This window comes from Rhinoderma darwinii, chromosome 4 (genome assembly GCF_050947455.1).
Source record: "Rhinoderma darwinii isolate aRhiDar2 chromosome 4, aRhiDar2.hap1, whole genome shotgun sequence".
Taxonomy (NCBI): domain Eukaryota; kingdom Metazoa; phylum Chordata; class Amphibia; order Anura; family Rhinodermatidae; genus Rhinoderma; species Rhinoderma darwinii.
The window spans coordinates 274,589,439-274,607,192 of NC_134690.1; the positions used below are offsets into that span (position 1 = coordinate 274,589,439).

The following is a 17,754-nucleotide window of genomic DNA, read 5'->3' on the forward strand; positions in this document are numbered from 1 at the left end:
CCTCTCCAGAGGGGTTGTGGACAACAGGAGTAGATCCACCAGGTCTTTCCAAATGAAGTTAGCTGTGGAATCCAGATAAGCAGCGACCCGGTGCGTTTTTTTCGCTGGACATTATGGTCACCGAAATGGACAATTTAGAAAACAGACCTTCTTCACCCAGGGTTGTCTCTGCAACCAACCGAGGGGCACTGGGGCTTTTGGGGGCACAGGTGCACAAGATGGCCTCCGAGGCTGCAATACAGATTGGAGCAACAGCTGATGAGGACAGCAGGGGTTTCTGCAAAGTAGGAACCGGGCTAAGGAGTCCTCCCTCCCGGCGAGCCTCTTGGAACTGTTCTCGGATCCTTGTATCAATCTGGGCGGCCAGAAGGTTGAGGTTATCCAGGGTAGACGGCAGATCTCGGGTGGCAAGCTTGTCCTTAATTTCAGGAAACAGTCCTTGCCAGAATGTAGCCACCAGTGCCTCATTGTTCCACACAAATTCTCCTGCCAGGGTGCGGCAGTGGATGGCGTATTCGCCCACAGACGTGTCTCCCTGGCGTAGGTTTCTGCAAGGAGGGGGCTGCAGATGAGTCTCGTCCAGGCTCCTCAAACACAGTGCGAAATATCCATAGGAACCTCTGGAAGTCACGGGTCTCTGGTCCTTGTCTTTCCCGGATAGGCTTCGCCCATGCAAGGGCCCTGCCAGTGAGGAGAGAGACAATTAAAGCGACCCTTGCGCCATCAGTCGAAAATGCCCTTGAATACAGGCTAAAGTGGATCTGGCACTGGTTCAAAAATCCATGGCAGGTCTTCGTGTCTCCATCATAGCAGTGAGGTAGCGGCAAAGAAAATTTGGGATCAGCACTGCCAGGAGGTGTAGTCGGAGGATCTGTACTGCCAGGAGGTCTAGTAGGAGGAATGGCAGCTTGCACATCCAGCCGATCTGCAATAATGTTTAATGCCTGGATGAGTTGGTCCTGTCGAGCCCGGAGGTCTAGCATATCTGCCCGCATCTCAAGTGACGTCATCATGGTCTTGGATTGATCAGAGGTGTCCATGACCTGAGCCTACTGTCACGTTGGGTACGTGGACCCACTGGGCTGTACTGCCTTGACGGTATGGCAGCTGGCCAACAGGACACAGGTTACAGTCTATAGATCAAATAGGTGTACCTGTGGTAGCTCAGACAGTAGCAAGACAGGCTCGGCTGGGACAAGGCAGCAGGCAGGCACCAGGCGTGGTGTAGCAAGACAGGCGTGGTACTCAGCGCAGCACGACTACAACTCAATACGGCACTTGGACCAGGATAGCACGGGGTACAGGTTACAGGTAGCAGGAACAGTAAACACTGGGAACTGGAAAACAATTAGGAGACCATTTGCAAAGACAGACTAGGGTAACGACAACAAAGCTCAGGCAATGCAGAAAGGGGCAGAGCCCTTCTTATAGTCCATGGTGCTCATAGGCTAATTTGGTACTTTAACTCAGGTGCGCGAGCTGGTCCTATAAGTGCGGGCCCGAACGTGCGCGCGCACCCTACGGGACCCGGCCGAGAGAAGCGGAACTGAGCGCCGGCGTCTCCTGAGGAGAAGATGGGTCCAGCGCTCACAGATCCATGGCTGCGGCCGTCAGGAGGTGAGTGAGCCTGACGGCCTGCGGCCATGGGCATGACACACAGTCTTACTTCATGACGACACAACTCTACATCATGTGACCGGCCCCGCTGTACTCTATGTAATCGATGTACCATTGCTATAAATCTCATAATCAGCACAACGGGGGATCGGAATGTATATTATTGTACTCACATACTGCAATGCTAAGACTTTTCGGTCCCCACATAACCCCTTTAACTTACTACAGTGGCTATATCGCTATATTTCTCTCTCTCTCTCGACTTTAATGATATTTAATGGATACATCATGAACTCTCATGACCCCATATCATGACGTATCCGTTTAACAGACATCATTCAAGTCTAGGGCGACAGATACCACTGATAGGCATCTGTCCAAATCTACATTTAAAGTCTACGTCGGGAGCTTTTTCCCAGCGCATCCGATAAACATAGATCAAAAACGTGATGTAAATATAGCCGTACAGTTCTGTTTTTTTATCTTTGAATATTGTTAGTAAATATTTTTTAGCAAAACATTGAAAAGTATCACTATTCAGCTTTTTTCCTATACACAATAATTTTCAGGTTCACCATCTTTCTTCAATTTTTATACAATATTTAAGTTTTTGAATTACAATCAATTTTATATTTCAATACATTCTTATAAGAGTATTCAATAAAATGATGTCTCTATTTTTGACGCTAACATAATGTGAAATATATTTATTATATTATTCTAAAATCATTGATGAATGAGTGGAGAGTTGGTCCTTATAAATACCTAATTGCAAAGCAGCCAGCAGCAACTAACTCAGAGGGCAGTAGGCCCGAAGTACACTGTAGCAGCCACCATCTTATGGCCTACTACTCCCAAGCAGTTAGCTCTTGTATCAAGAAGGGATGCCCTCGACCCAGTGTCCGCTTGTCATGTCAGAACAAGCCAGCTATTGTAATGACAGGGTAGGGAGACAGACAGGTGAGCCCTAATCTACCCGCCACTCAGTCCCTGCCTACTTGCAACGACCCGTCCTAAGCGACGGGGTACAACTGGGCGACGGTCCCTACGCTCAGTAAGTGCAAGACAGACAAACAGACAGGGGTACACAGAAGCTCGGGAAACGAGGCAGCTGCCCACGGAGACACCGTGAGCAACAAGAGTAGTGAACGAGCCGAGTCAAACCAGGAGAGAGCGAGGTACAAAACGCTGAGCAGGAGAGTGGTCAGAAAGCCAAGGTCAATAACAAGCAGAGGATCAGTAGTACAAACAGCAGCAGCAAGCCAGGAAACAAGCATAGAAGAATCACAGGCAAAGGAGGAACAGGAAAGGCAGGTATAAATAGACAGTGGGTAGGAACTAGCGCCGTCTGGCCAGGCTGTGATAGGCTCTCCCACTCCTAAGCCTGCCATCCTGAGTGGTGGAAGATGGAGTCAGTCTCACAGACTTAGGAGCAGGTGCAGACTGATTGCCCACGGGCGTCGACACAGAGCCTGTGTCTGGCAAATCCTTTACAGTACCCCCCTTTTATGAGGGGCCACCGGACACTTTCTAGGTGGACCTTGTTTATTGGGGAAACGAAGGTGGAACCTCCTGAGCAATACCCCAGCGTGAACAACCCGGGCGGGTACCCAAGTCCTCTCCTCAGGCCCGTATCCTCTCAAATGGACCAGGTACTGGAGGGAGCCTTGGACCATCCTGATGTCCACAATCTTGGCCACCTTGAATTCTACCCCCTCAGCGGTGAAAACAGGGCCGGAGGTTTCCTCCAGGGAGCCAAGGACGGGGAGCAGCGTTTAAGGAGGGAGGCATGAAAGCCAAGGTCAATAACAAGCAGAGGATCAGTAGTACAAACAGCAGCAGCAAGCCAGGAAACAAGCATAGAAGAATCACAGGCAAAGGAGGAACAGGAAAGGCAGGTATAAATAGACAGTGGGCGGGAACTAGCTCCGTCTGGCCAGGCTGTGATAGGCTCTCCCACTCCTAAGCCTGCCATCCTGAGTGGTGGAAGATGGAGTCAGTCTCACAGACATAGGAGCAGGTGCAGACTGATTGCCCACGGGCGTCAACACAGAACCTGTGTCTGGCAAATCCTTTACAGCTATCTTGCCAGCCTGAGCAGTAACTAAGTCTGTGCCTCTCATCAATGAGAAGGATTGTAAATATCGTAACTATTGTTATATCTCCCAGAATGGGAAGAACTGCAAATATTTTCTGTGGCCCTGTGCACCATCAGCGCAGTCGAAATGATATATGATTGAAAGTGCGAGTAAAGTTTGCAAGTTTGGCACTCTAACTCCTGTTTCATTTTATCTTTCCCCCGTGACATCTCTGCAGGGTATTTCCACCATTTTGCCCCACACTCCACCACCTTACAGCAGTACTAAAGAAGCCAACGAAGATTTCTCTTTGACGTTTATGAGAACAAAAATGCTCCCAAAATCTATTTTGAAATAATGGATACAGCTCTAAAAAGAGGATCAATGTTAGGTTGTAGATCAATGTAAGTTGATTTTTCATTAAAAAAGTATAATTTAGAATAATGCAAGAAAATATGTATTTGAAGGAAAAATTAGCATTTAGATACACTCTTCCAGCTAAGGAGGACCTGTCAGCACTCCCGACATGTGTGGTTTAGTAATAAATACAGACACTCCTTAAAAAATAACACATTTGGAGTGTCTTTTCTTAGAATTCTGTGTTTTGCCATTCCTCTGTTATTCCTTCTGGAACTGGAATATATCTCTACGAATATAACTGAGCACCACACTTCCCTTTCCAATGGGGCATGACCCTACACACTCTTAAATTGCCCAATTAGTGCTAACAGTGTCAGACTATGAAGGCTGGATTCACACATTGTGGTGAAAATTGGGGCAAAATGGAGCCGCTTTGCTGAGGCTCACAGCAAAAAATCTTTTTGGACTGCAACATGTGAACCCAGCCTTAGGGACACGTCTTATTGACAATGGGAATAGTTACGCCCAGTCGTCCATTTATTTATACATTATCAGGAGCAGGGGTGTAACTAAAACTCATAAATTAAATTCATGCAAATTAGGGTGGGCCCCCACCACCTAGTAACAGAAAAATGAAACAACAACAACAACAAGTAGCAATAATTAAATGTATGGATAATAGTGCCATAAATGAGTGAACTCACATAGTAGTGCTTGATAGCAGAGAGACACCAATTTGTTGTTGCCCCACTAAAAGAACCATGTTCTTGCACATGACTCGGCCCCCTAAACCTCTGGGTTCCATAGTAGCTGCTATGGCTGCTACGGCTATAGTTACGCCCATGGGCTGGTTGTGTTACCACCAGATCAATGTGGCAATTAACCACCGGTTACATTTTACGTAGGCCATTCTCAGTCATTCCTACATATGATCTATAATAACATCTATTTAATTTAAACTGTATGTTTTATTTTCATGATCTGAGAACCCTGCTTATCACAAAAATGAATGTGCTTAACATTGGTTTAAAAACTTGAACAAAGAGCAATTTAATAACAAAAATGCATTATCGTGGGAATATGTAGAGAGTCCATATTTTGTAACTTTCTGTTATCATGTCATCTGGTTTTATAGACATGTCAGACTGGAAATAATCTTTTTCAGATCCTTGAGGTACACATGTGTTGGGTCTGACTCAAATTTAGAATACTGTATTCGCGTATGTCTGACAGTTGTCTATGTGCTTCTTTGATATATTGCACATCTATGTGCTGGTTGATGGTGATTTCCTTTTTGTATGGTCATTCTTTCCTTGGCTCTAATGTTGGACATTAGATTTTTACAGGATAGTAGATTTTACAATATGTCTAGAGGACTAAATGGGGCAGATTTACTAAGTTTTACTGCAAACTTACAGTCAGAAGATGCACCAAATTTATTACAGTGGTGCATGTTGTATGATAAGCTCACACCTTTTTCTGAACTTTTTTTTTAAGTGTCTAGAGAGGTGCAAACACCAGTTTGCGCTAAAATGCACCAAATTTTGCCACATTTTTCAATACTTTCTAGGACACATTAGTAAATTTACCCCAATATATTTCTTACATTAAAAGTTATGTCTAGTTGGAGATGTTTGGCCAGATTTTTTCATGCCTCCAAATTCATACTCCATTGTGTGCAGTTGTGATCTTTTTTCTCTGTATCAGAAAAATATTCTCGGGCATAATATCCTGCAGTAATTCTCTATATTGGTACAGAGTTCAGTTTTATGTAGGGTTTTAGTAGGACAGAAAGAAGGCCTTTTAGAGAGTGCATCAGGTAACATTGTATACATAATTTTTTCCTTTCATTAGTAGTAGACATGGTTTTTATTGTGCTCTTGGGGCATTTTCATAGTATGCACTAATCTATTTGGGGTTTGCATACCCTATCTATGCATGCTTTCATTTATTTCTCATTTGCATGCTTCCTCTGCACACATTGGCCCACATTTACTAAAGCTATCTAATAGACAGTATAAACTTAGGCCAGTCAGGCACAAAATACGCCAAATTTATCACAGTGGTACATGCTGCATAATAATTTTGGCGCATCTTACATGACCTGTTAGACACTTTTCTCTTCCATATACCACTTTTGATTAGGCTTATTTTGCACCAGAATTTTGTGTTGTTTTTTTGGCATAATTATGGTGCACATTGGCGCCTTTTAAACCACGCCACATTTCGAAACACATTTAAATAGAGGTTTACCGAGGTGCAAAGGTCAACATTGTGCCAAACTGCAACAAAATTTGGCACATTTTCCAACACTTTCGGGACCCAGAAACAGTAGTACTTCTGTCCCTTTGTTTGCAATAAATACTTTTTACTCCGACAAACAACCTTCCCACATCTAATCTGTTTGGTGGATCACACCCTATATGTGCATCAAAAATCTAGATGCAATGTATGAGGGTTTGTGAGTTTTTGTTAAAAGAAAAATGTATCAGGATAAATTGCAGGCAGGGCCGATTCTAACTTTTGTGCTACCTGAGGCGAAAATTCAAATGGTGCCCCCCAGATTTTGATTGACAAACCCCTGACTGTTCGACATCACTACAAGCATCCTCCAACTCTTGCGGAATGCGCCGTGGCCTTGTACTCCCCTGACATGCGCGGTGCAGCGATGAAGCCCGGCGGGTACACCTGGCTGCACGGTGTGTGCCCAAGTAGTACAAAGCAATGGCGCATCTGAGAAAGTTGGAAGAGGATTGTCGTGATGTAAAACAGCCGGGGGATGTCAATCAAGCATGCAAAGGTGGGTTTGGAGACAGGACTCTTCAGGATAGTGGCACTGCCTCATGAAGATTTAATGAGTAATTAGCATATAGTGTGTGCTGTTTTAAAAGTTGATTTTATAGATTTTGTTGCATCTTAAAAAAAAATACAAGGGAATGTTTGGAAATATTGCCAGCTCATGTATTATCGCACGGTGGCGGTTCAAGGGATTAAAACCACCTGCCAGGTTCCCATTAAATATATAATGAATTTAAAACAATTCCATCTGCCCTGCAATTTTGTTATTATAAATATATAATATAGAATTACAGCTCCAGAACCAAGCTCATACATATATACAGTACCAGAACTAAGCTCAGCACATATATACAGCACCAAAACAAAGCTCAGTACATAAATGCAGCACCAGAACCGAGCTCAGTACATATATACAAAACCAGAACAAAGCTCAGTGCATAAATACAACACTAGAACCAAACTCAGTACATCTATACAACACCAGAACCAAGCTCAGTACATAAATACAGCTCCAGAACCAAACTCAGTACATAAATATAACAACAGAACCAAGCTCCTACATATATACAGTACCAGAACCAAACTCATACATATATACAGTACCAGAACCAAGCTCAGCACATATATACAGCACCAGAACAAAGCTCAGTACATAAATGCAGCATCAGAACCTAGCTCAGTACATATATACAGCACCAGAAAAAAGCTCAGTTCATAAATACAACACCAGAACCAAGTGCAGTACATCTATACAACACCAGAACCATGCCCAGTACATTTGTACAGCTCCAGAACCAAGTTCAGTACATAAATACAGCACTAGAACAAATCTTAGTACATATTTACAGCACCAGAACAAATCTCAGTGCATAAATACAGCTCTAGAACCAAGCTCAGTCCATATTTACAGCACCAGATTAAAGCTCAGTACATAAATACAGCTCCAGAACAAAGCTCATTACATAAATTTAACACCAGTATCAAGCTCAGTACATAAATACAACACCAGAACCAGCACATCTCAAATACAGCCCAATTTAGTGCAACCCTTGACGTATAGGTATGACGTAAAACTACAGCACCCAGCATGGCCATTTTACATTAAGTGACTCACAGGTGACGTCTTCTCAGATTCTAGTTGTTATTTTTCTCTTTTCTTCTCCATCTGCTCCGGACCTCTATGATGACTTTTCTCTGGCCACAGCCCATTTCTGCAGTTTGTCGTTCAGATGTACCTATAAAAGAAGATAAAATTCTCATGGTGCCACAAACTGCACCTATGGTTCTAATAGCGCCATACACTGTGTCCCTGATTATAATAGCACCATACACGGTGTTACACACACACACACACACACACACACAAGGTTCCCTGTAGTGCACCCCATAGAGCATCCCGTAGATAGTGCCCTCATAGAGCCCCCCGTATAGCGCCCCCTGTAGACAGTACCTCACATAGAGCCCCCTGTAGACAGTGACCCACATAGATCCCCCTGTAGACAGTGCCCCACATAAAGCCCACTGTGGACACTGCCCCACATAAAGCCCCCTGTAGAGAGTGACCCACTCATATAGTGCCCCCTGTAGAAACTACTGTAGATACTGCCCCCATAGAGCCCCATGTAGATAGTGCCCCCCATAGAGCCCCATGTATATAGTGCCCTACATAGATCCCGCTGTAGAAAGTTGCCCCATAGATCTCCCTGTAGATAGTAGCCCCTGTATTTAATGCCTCACATACAGCCCCCTGTAAACAGTGCCTCACATATAGCCCCCATGCATATAGTGCCCCACATATAGCCCCCTGTAAATAATGGCCTACATATAGCCCCCTGTAGATAGTGTCCTACATATAGCCCCCCCTGTAGTTAGTGCCCCATTTACAGCCTCCCCTGTAGTTAGCGCCCCACATATAGCCCCCTGTAGATAAAGTCCCACATATAGCCCCTCATGTAGATAGTGCCCCACATATAGCCTCCTTTGTAGATAAAGCCCCACATATAGCCCCCTGTAGGTAGTACCCCACATATAGCCCCCATGTAGATAGTGCCCCACATATAGCCCCCCTGTAGATTGTTCCCCACATATAGCCGCCCCTGTAGATAATGCCACTCACACTCCATCCTCTTGCAATATAGGCCTGCTCTTTTCTGAGCAGGTCTGCTGGGGCTGAACGACGCAAGCGGGGAGATGACGTTATAATGCCGATTGCGTCGTTAAAATGTGCTGCGTGGCAGGGCAAGTCATTCTGCCCTGCCAATAAGCGCCTTTCAATGACGCAAGCGGTGCTATCACATCATCGCGCCACTAGTGTAGTGGAAAGGCGCTGATTGGCAGAGTACCTTGCCCTGTGCAATTCAACGATACAATCGGCACAATGACATCATCACGCCACGTCATCGCAGCACTTGCGTCATTAAAAGGCGCTGACTAGCAGGGCATGGAACGTGTCCTGCCATTCAGCACTTATGCAGCGCTTTTGCATGTAATTGAATCTGTGTCCTATAGACGCAGATACAATTATAGTGCAGTAGGGAGTAGCGGTGGATGGTTTCAGTGGGGCCGCTGCCCCCTCAGAGAGGCAGCAGGCCGCCACCTAAGGCAAGATGCCCATCTCGCTTCATGGATGGTGCAGCCCTGTTTGTGGGAGACAAACACACATTTGACATCATTGTTCTTAACCTCTTGCCGCCGCAGCCATTTTGTTTTTCCTCCCCACCCTCCAAAAGCCATAACTTTTTTATTTTTCTGTCATATAACCGCATGATGGCTTGTTTTTTGTGGAACGAGTTGTCGTTTTTTACAGCACCATTTATTGTACCATATAATGTATTGGGAAAGTGGAAAAAAAATATTTTTGGGATGGAATGGGGAAAAAATTGTGATGCCTCCATTGTTTTTTTTGGGCTTTGTTTCAACAGCATTTACTGTATGTAAAAAAAAACCACGTTAACTTTATTCCATGGGTTGATACAACTACAGCGATTCACCATATTCTGAGAGCCTTAACTTTTTTATTTTTTCAATTGAGCGATGTGGGGGTTTATTTTTTTTGTGTGACAAGCTTTTATTGGTACCATTTTGGTGTATATAAGACTTTTTGATCACTTTTATTCCATTTTTTTGTGGGAGACAAAGTGACCAAAAAACAGCAAGTTTTTTAGTTTTTTTCCGCGTTTACCAAGCAGGTTAAATATTAATATATTGTAATAGTTTGAAATTTTACAGATGCGGCAATACTAATTATGTTTATCTTTTAGTGCTTAATAGGAGCAGGAAGATTGCAGACCTGGGGGTTTTCATTATGGCCCCAGGCTGCCGTGGCAACTATCGTCGCCCTTTTTTTTTTCTAACTGCTTAGAAGCCGTGGTCACTATTGATTGCATCATCTAAGTGGTTAAACTTGTGGGCTCCTAGTTATCTTTGATTCCGCCGGTTGCTTTGACGTATCTATTCTGACTCCATGACCAGGCTGTAAGTTGTAGGGCCCTTGAGACAATCTCACTGTATATGTCTGTATTGAACCGGTACTTACACCAAGACACTGTCAGATAGCGTCAACTCAGCTGAAGAGGCACGTGGGAAGTTTCCAGAGAAGTTTATTTTCAGGCTGAAATACTTGTAAGGTACACAAACCAGCAGGTGAAAAGATGATATTTTGCCAGAGTTGAGCAGGAGATGACTACACAGTATGGGAACCATGAGGAAAGACAACTAGGCACAGAAAGAAGGGAGGAGCTATTACCTCAGAGCCTAGCTACAGGGAGATAGCAGGGACAAACTAAATAAAGCAAAGCAACTGCAATAGGAGCATATAACATAACATGACAGTGAATAGAAACCTAAGTCGAGGGACATGACACTCCCCGTCTGAAATCTTTAGATTTCACAATAAAATCAAACTTGAAGAATGTCCTTGAATAATGTCCAGTAGTGGATCCTGGAACCTGAAAGACAAAAGGAACATGCAAACAATAACAATAGTTATAGTCCAAGTCTGTTGCCGATAGTCCACAACAGTAGGTATCCGCTTGTACAAGTTCCAAGTAAGAAACCCATCTTCGGATCGGGGAAGCCGCAACTTGCCAATACTTCCACCAACCCACTGTATATTCCAAATGGTAAGGTGTTCCAAATATAACACAGCTAGCAGCCAGCTGGGGGCTGTGTCCTTTATGTGCCTTCTTTCTTTGGAAGAAGAAGCACTAGTTCAGTGATTGGGCGGAAGAAAACTCGCACTGAGCCTCCTTTGGTCACCTTGACCTCTACCTTTCGAGTCTTTCCATCATCACTAGGCATAACCTTGGTAACAAGACCCATTGGCCATTCATTGCGATGGGCTTCCTTATCCTTTAGAAGAACAAGGTCACCTTCCGTAAACTGTCTGCCTTGGTGCTGCACTCTTTCATGATGGTGTCGGACCAATAGTGTAGCAATATGATGCCGACCTGGTATAATGACAGGATTTTGTTCCTTGCTACTTAGATCAGATCTCACTATACGGCCGCCCACTCTCAGCAATTTGTGATGATCAAGCACTGGATTCAGTTCAAAGAGTGCACTGCTCTTGGAAAGATTGATACCCTTTGTAATATTGTCAATCTCCTGACTGTATACTTCTTGTTGCACACAACGGGTAATGACTTCTTCAGCATGTTCGATGTCTGCGACAGTAGGGTGTTCTTTACAGATATGCCAGCCATGACACTCTGATGTGTCCTTAGCAAAGCAGTGAGCGATATGAATTAGGTGAGCAACAGCTCGCACAATAGATGAGCAATTTGAGAAGCGCTCAAAGCGATGTGACTTCAGCTTCAATTTTGGAATTACAGAAGTGAAGAGCGTGGTATTTGTAGGCCTGATTTCCTTGTCAGACTCGGGATCCACCATCTCATAGGTGGTGTTGGTAGGAATTAAACAGGGATCCTCATACAAGAATCTTGGAGGTGACAACCACATGTCACATAGGCCTGCTGCCGGTTCAGGTCTTGTTCCACGATCAGCTGGGTCAAGGTCAGTGGAGATGTACTGCCACTGCCCAGGAGTAGAAAAACTTCTAATGCGTTCTACTCTGTTGCTGACATATACATAGAATTGTTTTGTTTGGTTGTATATATAACCAAGCACAACTTTACTATCTGTGTAGAAAGCAAATGAATCAATTGCAATGTCCATTTCGTTTTTAATAACTTCAGCAATCTCTACTGCTAGCACAGCTGCACAAAGCTCAAGTCTTGGCACAGAGTGTGCAGGTTTTGGGGTTAGTTTGGCTTTACCCAGGACAAATCCACAGTGAGGCTTGTTGGTTCCTGGGATTCTCAGATAGGCTACTGCAGCTATGGCTTCGATAGACACATCAGAGAAAATGTGTATTTCTCTTCTGATGGCAGCTGAAAGAGAGCTGGGAACGTAACAACGTGAGACTTGGAGTTGTTCTAATATTTTCAGAGACTCCTTCCATATCTTCCACCTTTGTTGTTTCTCAATAGGCAGAGAAGTATCCCAGTCTATGTTCTCGGTGGTAAACTGTCTCAGCAATTTCTTGCCTTGAATGGTGACGGGGGCTATGAAGCCAAGAGGATCATAGATGCTGTTCACAACAGATAAAACTCCTCGCTTGGTAAAAGGTTTGTCACTGGCTGACACTTGGAAGGTGAATGTGTCTTGCTTAATGTCCCACAGCAAACCTAGGCTTCGTTGTATAGGAGGAACATCAGAACCAAGATCGAGGTCTTTCAAGTTGGTTGCATGATCTTCAGAGGGGAACGCTTTCATTACCTTCTGGCTGTTAGAGATAATCTTGTGAAGTCTGAGATTTGCTACAGACAGCATTGCCTGCGTTCTGGTGAGGAGATCGATTGCCTCTTCACTTGTGGGTAAGGATTTAAGTCCATCGTCTACATAGAAGTTCTTCTCAACAAATTGACGAGCATCAGATCCATACCCCTTCTCACCTTCCTGGGCTGTCCTTCTCAATCCATAGATTGCTACAGCAGGAGAGGGGCTGTTGCCGAAGACGTGTACCTTCATCCGGTAATCTGTGACCTTGTTGTTGACATCATTGTCTTTGTGCCATAGAAACCTGAGGTAGTTCCTGTTGTCTTCCTTGACAATGAAGCAGTGGAACATTTGCTGGATGTCAGCCATTACTGCAACAGGTTCTTGTCTGAAGCGGATGAGTACTCCTATGAGGTTGTTGTTTAGGTTAGGCCCAGTGAGGAGCAGGTTGTTTAGAGAAACGCCTTCATGCTGAGCGCTGGAATCAAACACCACTCTGATTTGATTAGGCTTGCGAGGGTGATACACGCCAAAGGATGGAAGGTACCAGCATTCTTCTCCTTCCTTTAGTGGGGGTGCAGGTTCTGCATGATCTCTATCAAATATATTTTGCATGAAGTCTACAAAATGTTTTTTCATCTCTGGTTTCCTCTTTAGGGTGCGTTTTAAAGAGGAAAATCTCGAAACTGCTTGCTGTAGATTGTTTGGTAATTTCGGTCTTGGGGAACGGAAAGGCAAAGGTGCTACCCAGCTGTTAGACTCATCCTGAGCAAATTCTTTGTCCATAACCTTGAGAAATTCTTTATCCTCTCTTGCAAGTGCCAACTTATTGTCTTCACTTGTAGAATTGAACACTGTTGCTCCAAGACTGTCATCCCAGGACAGGAATGTGTTCATATTATCTTGGTGGTCAAGCTGCCACTTACTGTTGCTCAGCTTCTCTTTCACCCAGTAATGGTGTGGGCATGGCTGAAAATAAGTGTTGCGACCATTTGGCAAAATGTGAGGAAATCTTAAATGAGGAAATCTTGGTAGGCTTCTTCATCTTGTCTATACAGACGTTGCCTATGATAACCCAACCTAAATCAAGGCGTTGGGCAAACGGAGCATCATGTGGTCCGTTGATTTGCTGGCGTACCTTATGTACCCTGAGAATGTCTCTACCGAGCAGAAGTAGGATCTCTGCACTCTTGTCAAGGGCTGGTATTTCTTTCGCTATAGCCCTTAGATGAGTGTGATGAAGAGCAGCCTCTGACGTAGGAATCTCATCTTTGTTGGATGGTATCTGGTTGCACTCAACAAGTGTGGGTAAGGGTATCTCCTGATTGTTGAGAGAAGCCACTATAAGTCCACTGGCTCTTCTTCCGGAGACCTCTGTAATGCCACTACAAGTACCCAAGGTGTAAGGGTAAGCATCTCCTTTTAAGTTGAACAGGTCAAAGAGTTCTGATCTTGCGAGTGAACGGTTGCTCTGATCGTCCAGGATGGTATACACCTTTACGGCCCTTTCCGGTTGACCCTTGGGGTATACGTTGACTAGACATATCTTTGCGCAGGACTTGTCGCAAAGGTCGTCTCCGCAGACTTCTGTGCATGAAGAAGATACAGTAGTAAGATTTGCTGCTTGCTCTGCATTCTCCCCGCCATGATTTATCGCAGGAGTGGAATGTGCAGGTGGAGCAGGACTGAATTGAGATGGATGGAGCGCTTGCACATGGTCCTCACAGCCGCACTCTATGCATTTAATAGTAGTTTTACAGTCTTTAGCGAAATGTTCAGTAGACGCACAACATCGGTAACATACCCTAAATTTCTTTAGAAGCTCTTTGCGTTCCTGGAGCGGTTTCTTTCTGAAGCCAATGCATTTCTTGAGAGGATGTGGCTTCTTATGAATAGGACATAGGCGATTAGGATTTTCAATCTTTTCACCTTGGTTGTACTTGTCTGGAGCTGATGAGGGTGTGGGAAGGACATCAGTCTTTTTCACTGACACTGGACCTCTGTGGTTTCTATAGTTAGAACGTGGGCTGTCGTACTTAGGATGGGGTGAACCAGGACCACTGGACTCACTGGAGGTAAAGCTTGGGTCATTCTTGGATTCTGCAATGTTCTTGATAAATTCACAGAAGTAAGAAAATGGAGGAAAGGAGACTTGCTTTTCTTTTTTGTATCTCGACCCAAGTGTAGTCCACCTTTCTTGAATATTGTACGGCAGCTTGGAAACTATTGGGTTTACCCCACGAGCTGTGTCTAGGTAACTGAGGCCAGGTAGGTGTGGGTCTGCCTTGGCCAGCTGGAGCTCTAAGAGTAGGTCGCTGAGCTCTTGGAATTTTTCATTGTCTTTGCCAGATATTTTTGGAAAACCTTGCAGCCGTTTAAACAGAGCATTCTCTATGGCTTCAGGACTGCCAAAGCTTTGTTCCAGTCTCTCCCAAGCAGCGATGAGGCCTGCAGTTGGATTCTCAATGTGGACAGATCTCAATCTCTTGACACGTTCTGTAGACTGTGGACCGAGCCACCTGATCAGCAGATCTAGTTCTTCAGCAGCAGTAATGCCAATGTCACTAATAACGGTTCTGAAGGCACATTTCCAGCCCCTGTAGTTCTCAGGCTGGTCGTCAAACCTTGTGAGGCCGGTTTTAGTAAGTTCGCGGCGAACCATGTATCTTGCAAACTCTGTCATGTCAGTTCTCTCTGACTTTGGGCAGAGTATTGCTGGCTGAGTAGTGCTGATCATATTATTTGCGGTGTTCTGGCTAAGAGACATAGGGAAATACGGGTCTGCACGGGCGTTCAATCCAGGAGATAGTTTAAAGTCCATAGGTTTAGCTACACATGGAACTGGAACTATGTGGTTGTCAGGAGTCTGGTGACTTGCTAGCATATTGGATTTCACCTGGGCGTCTGTGTAATGAGCTTGCTGAGGTGCAGGGTTCTGGTGCAATGTGGTATGTGGAGAAAGGTAAGGATGACAAATTGGTAATGCATTGTACTGACCTTGGATGCAGAATGCTGCAGAAGAATCTGTGCCCCGTTGCTCTGGAGAAATATTTGCGCTGTCAGGATCATTAGCAGCGATCACAGGTTCACTGTTTTGGCTTAGTACGTAGTCTCTTGTGCGCTTAAGAGGATCTTCTACCTCCACTTCACATACACTGATGCTGTCTCTTTCACTTCCCCTGGCAGCTTCTTCTAAAACCTTTAACCTTGCCATAGCTGTGGCATGCTCGCATTGTTTGTTTAAAGTTTCTATTTCCGCCTTTTGGCGCGCTGCATCGGCTTCCATATCTGCCTTCTTTTGCGCAAAGACGGCCTGTATTTTAGTAGCCTCTGCTTCTGCCCGCGCTCTTATGAGCTGTTCGCTGAGCGTGGAATATTTTGAAGATCTTGACTTAGAAGATAGTTTTGAACGACTGGTAGACTTAGAAATGCGAGACGACGTTTCCTGTAATTGCGCGATTCTTGCCTCTGTGTTAGACTTAATTTTGCATACTAGGCTGTCTCGTTCCAAATTAAGTTTCTGGAAGCTTTCAAATTCTTCTAAAGAATCCTTTGTATTAAGTTTCTTCAAAATGCCAACATATTCCTGGCTTTTCAGTGAATAATGTTCATATGCTGTACAAAGCTGTTCTAGAGCTCCCTCTAGTGGTGAAACATTGTGAGCAGGCTGTGAGATGGTGGAGATGTGACTCAGCAATCTTTGCCATAAGTTTGAGACAGCAGAAGAAAGTTCATGTTTTGCACCTTCTAGATTCTCTGTAACCTTCCATGTAGGCTTAGCAGAGCGTTTAGCTCTCTCACTGTACTGCAGACTAGGATCCATACTTTCTTCTGACTGTAGGTACTGTTCACCTTGAGAAGACTGTGCAATGTTCTCTTCAGACATGACACCTCACAGACAGGATGTGGATAATACAGAGGTGGGGGTGCTAGCTTGCTAGAAGGGTCTATGCTGTGGGGTCACACACACTGATGATTTCTTCTGCAGGCAGTTGCTTGTCTGTGACTATCTCTGCAGGAGCTGCACACTGACTATACAGCTGGATCTGGCAGATATATAAGCATCTTTTCACTATTCTGACTCCATGACCAGGCTGTAAGTTGTAGGGCCCTTGAGACAATCTCACTGTATATGTCTGTATTGAACCGGTACTTACACCAAGACACTGTCAGATAGCGTCAACTCAGCTGAAGAGGCACGTGGGAAGTTTCCAGAGAAGTTTATTTTCAGGCTGAAATACTTGTAAGGTACACAAACCAGCAGGTGAAAAGATGATATTTTGCCAGAGTTGAGCAGGAGATGACTACACAGTATGGGAACCATGAGGAAAGACAACTAGGCACAGAAAGAAGGGAGGAGCTATTACCTCAGAGCCTAGCTACAGGGAGATAGCAGGGACAAACTAAATAAAGCAAAGCAACTGCAATAGGAGCATATAACATAACATGACAGTGAATAGAAACCTAAGTCGAGGGACATGACAGTATCGGCTGTAACATACAGCCGATTCCCACTTAGTGTGGAGTGCCAGCCAGGAGGCAATGTCTGGTCATTCTCCCGTAGCTCCAGTAAAGTTAATGTGGGAGTAAGTGACAGCACAGCGTGATTTCGCGAGATCATGCTGTGCTGTGAGTACAGCTGAACATGAATGAAGAGAAGTGTATGACGCTGATTGGTCAGCATCATACACTTCTCTTTACAATGCCCACTTGGTCAAAAGTTGAAAAAAAAACGCCCAGTTGGGCATATAGAAGAAATTAGCATAAAACGTAAAATAGTCATAACTCCGTCAAAAATAAAAGTTTAAAAAAACAAACAAAAAACTGTTGTTATCTACATTACAGCAACTATCAGATTAAGTAGGAGATAGGGCACTTATAAACTGGTGACAGAGCCTTTTTTAAGGATACCCCAATGAAAATTATTCTTCTTTAAGTTTCGTTTTCTAAAAGACAATAGTCTACATTTCAATCACTTCTTGATTGCTGTGTTTTAAATCCATAATCATGGTATACAGAGGCTAAACTTTGAAAAATACTTTGCGACCCGATTGTATATCTACCTACATACAAAACAAACTTCTATAATAATTTAACAACCCTGTTCATATGCCCGATTAGG

The 17,754-nt window shown here is 44.3% G+C and overlaps 1 protein-coding gene across 3 annotated transcripts in view; it reads right to left on the reverse strand.

Annotated features, from left to right (window-relative positions):
- LOC142761124 (ribosomal protein S6 kinase alpha-2) overlaps positions 1–17,754 on the reverse strand; it is a 372,393-nt gene that overhangs the window by 252,990 nt on the left and 101,649 nt on the right. The window lies entirely within an intron of this gene.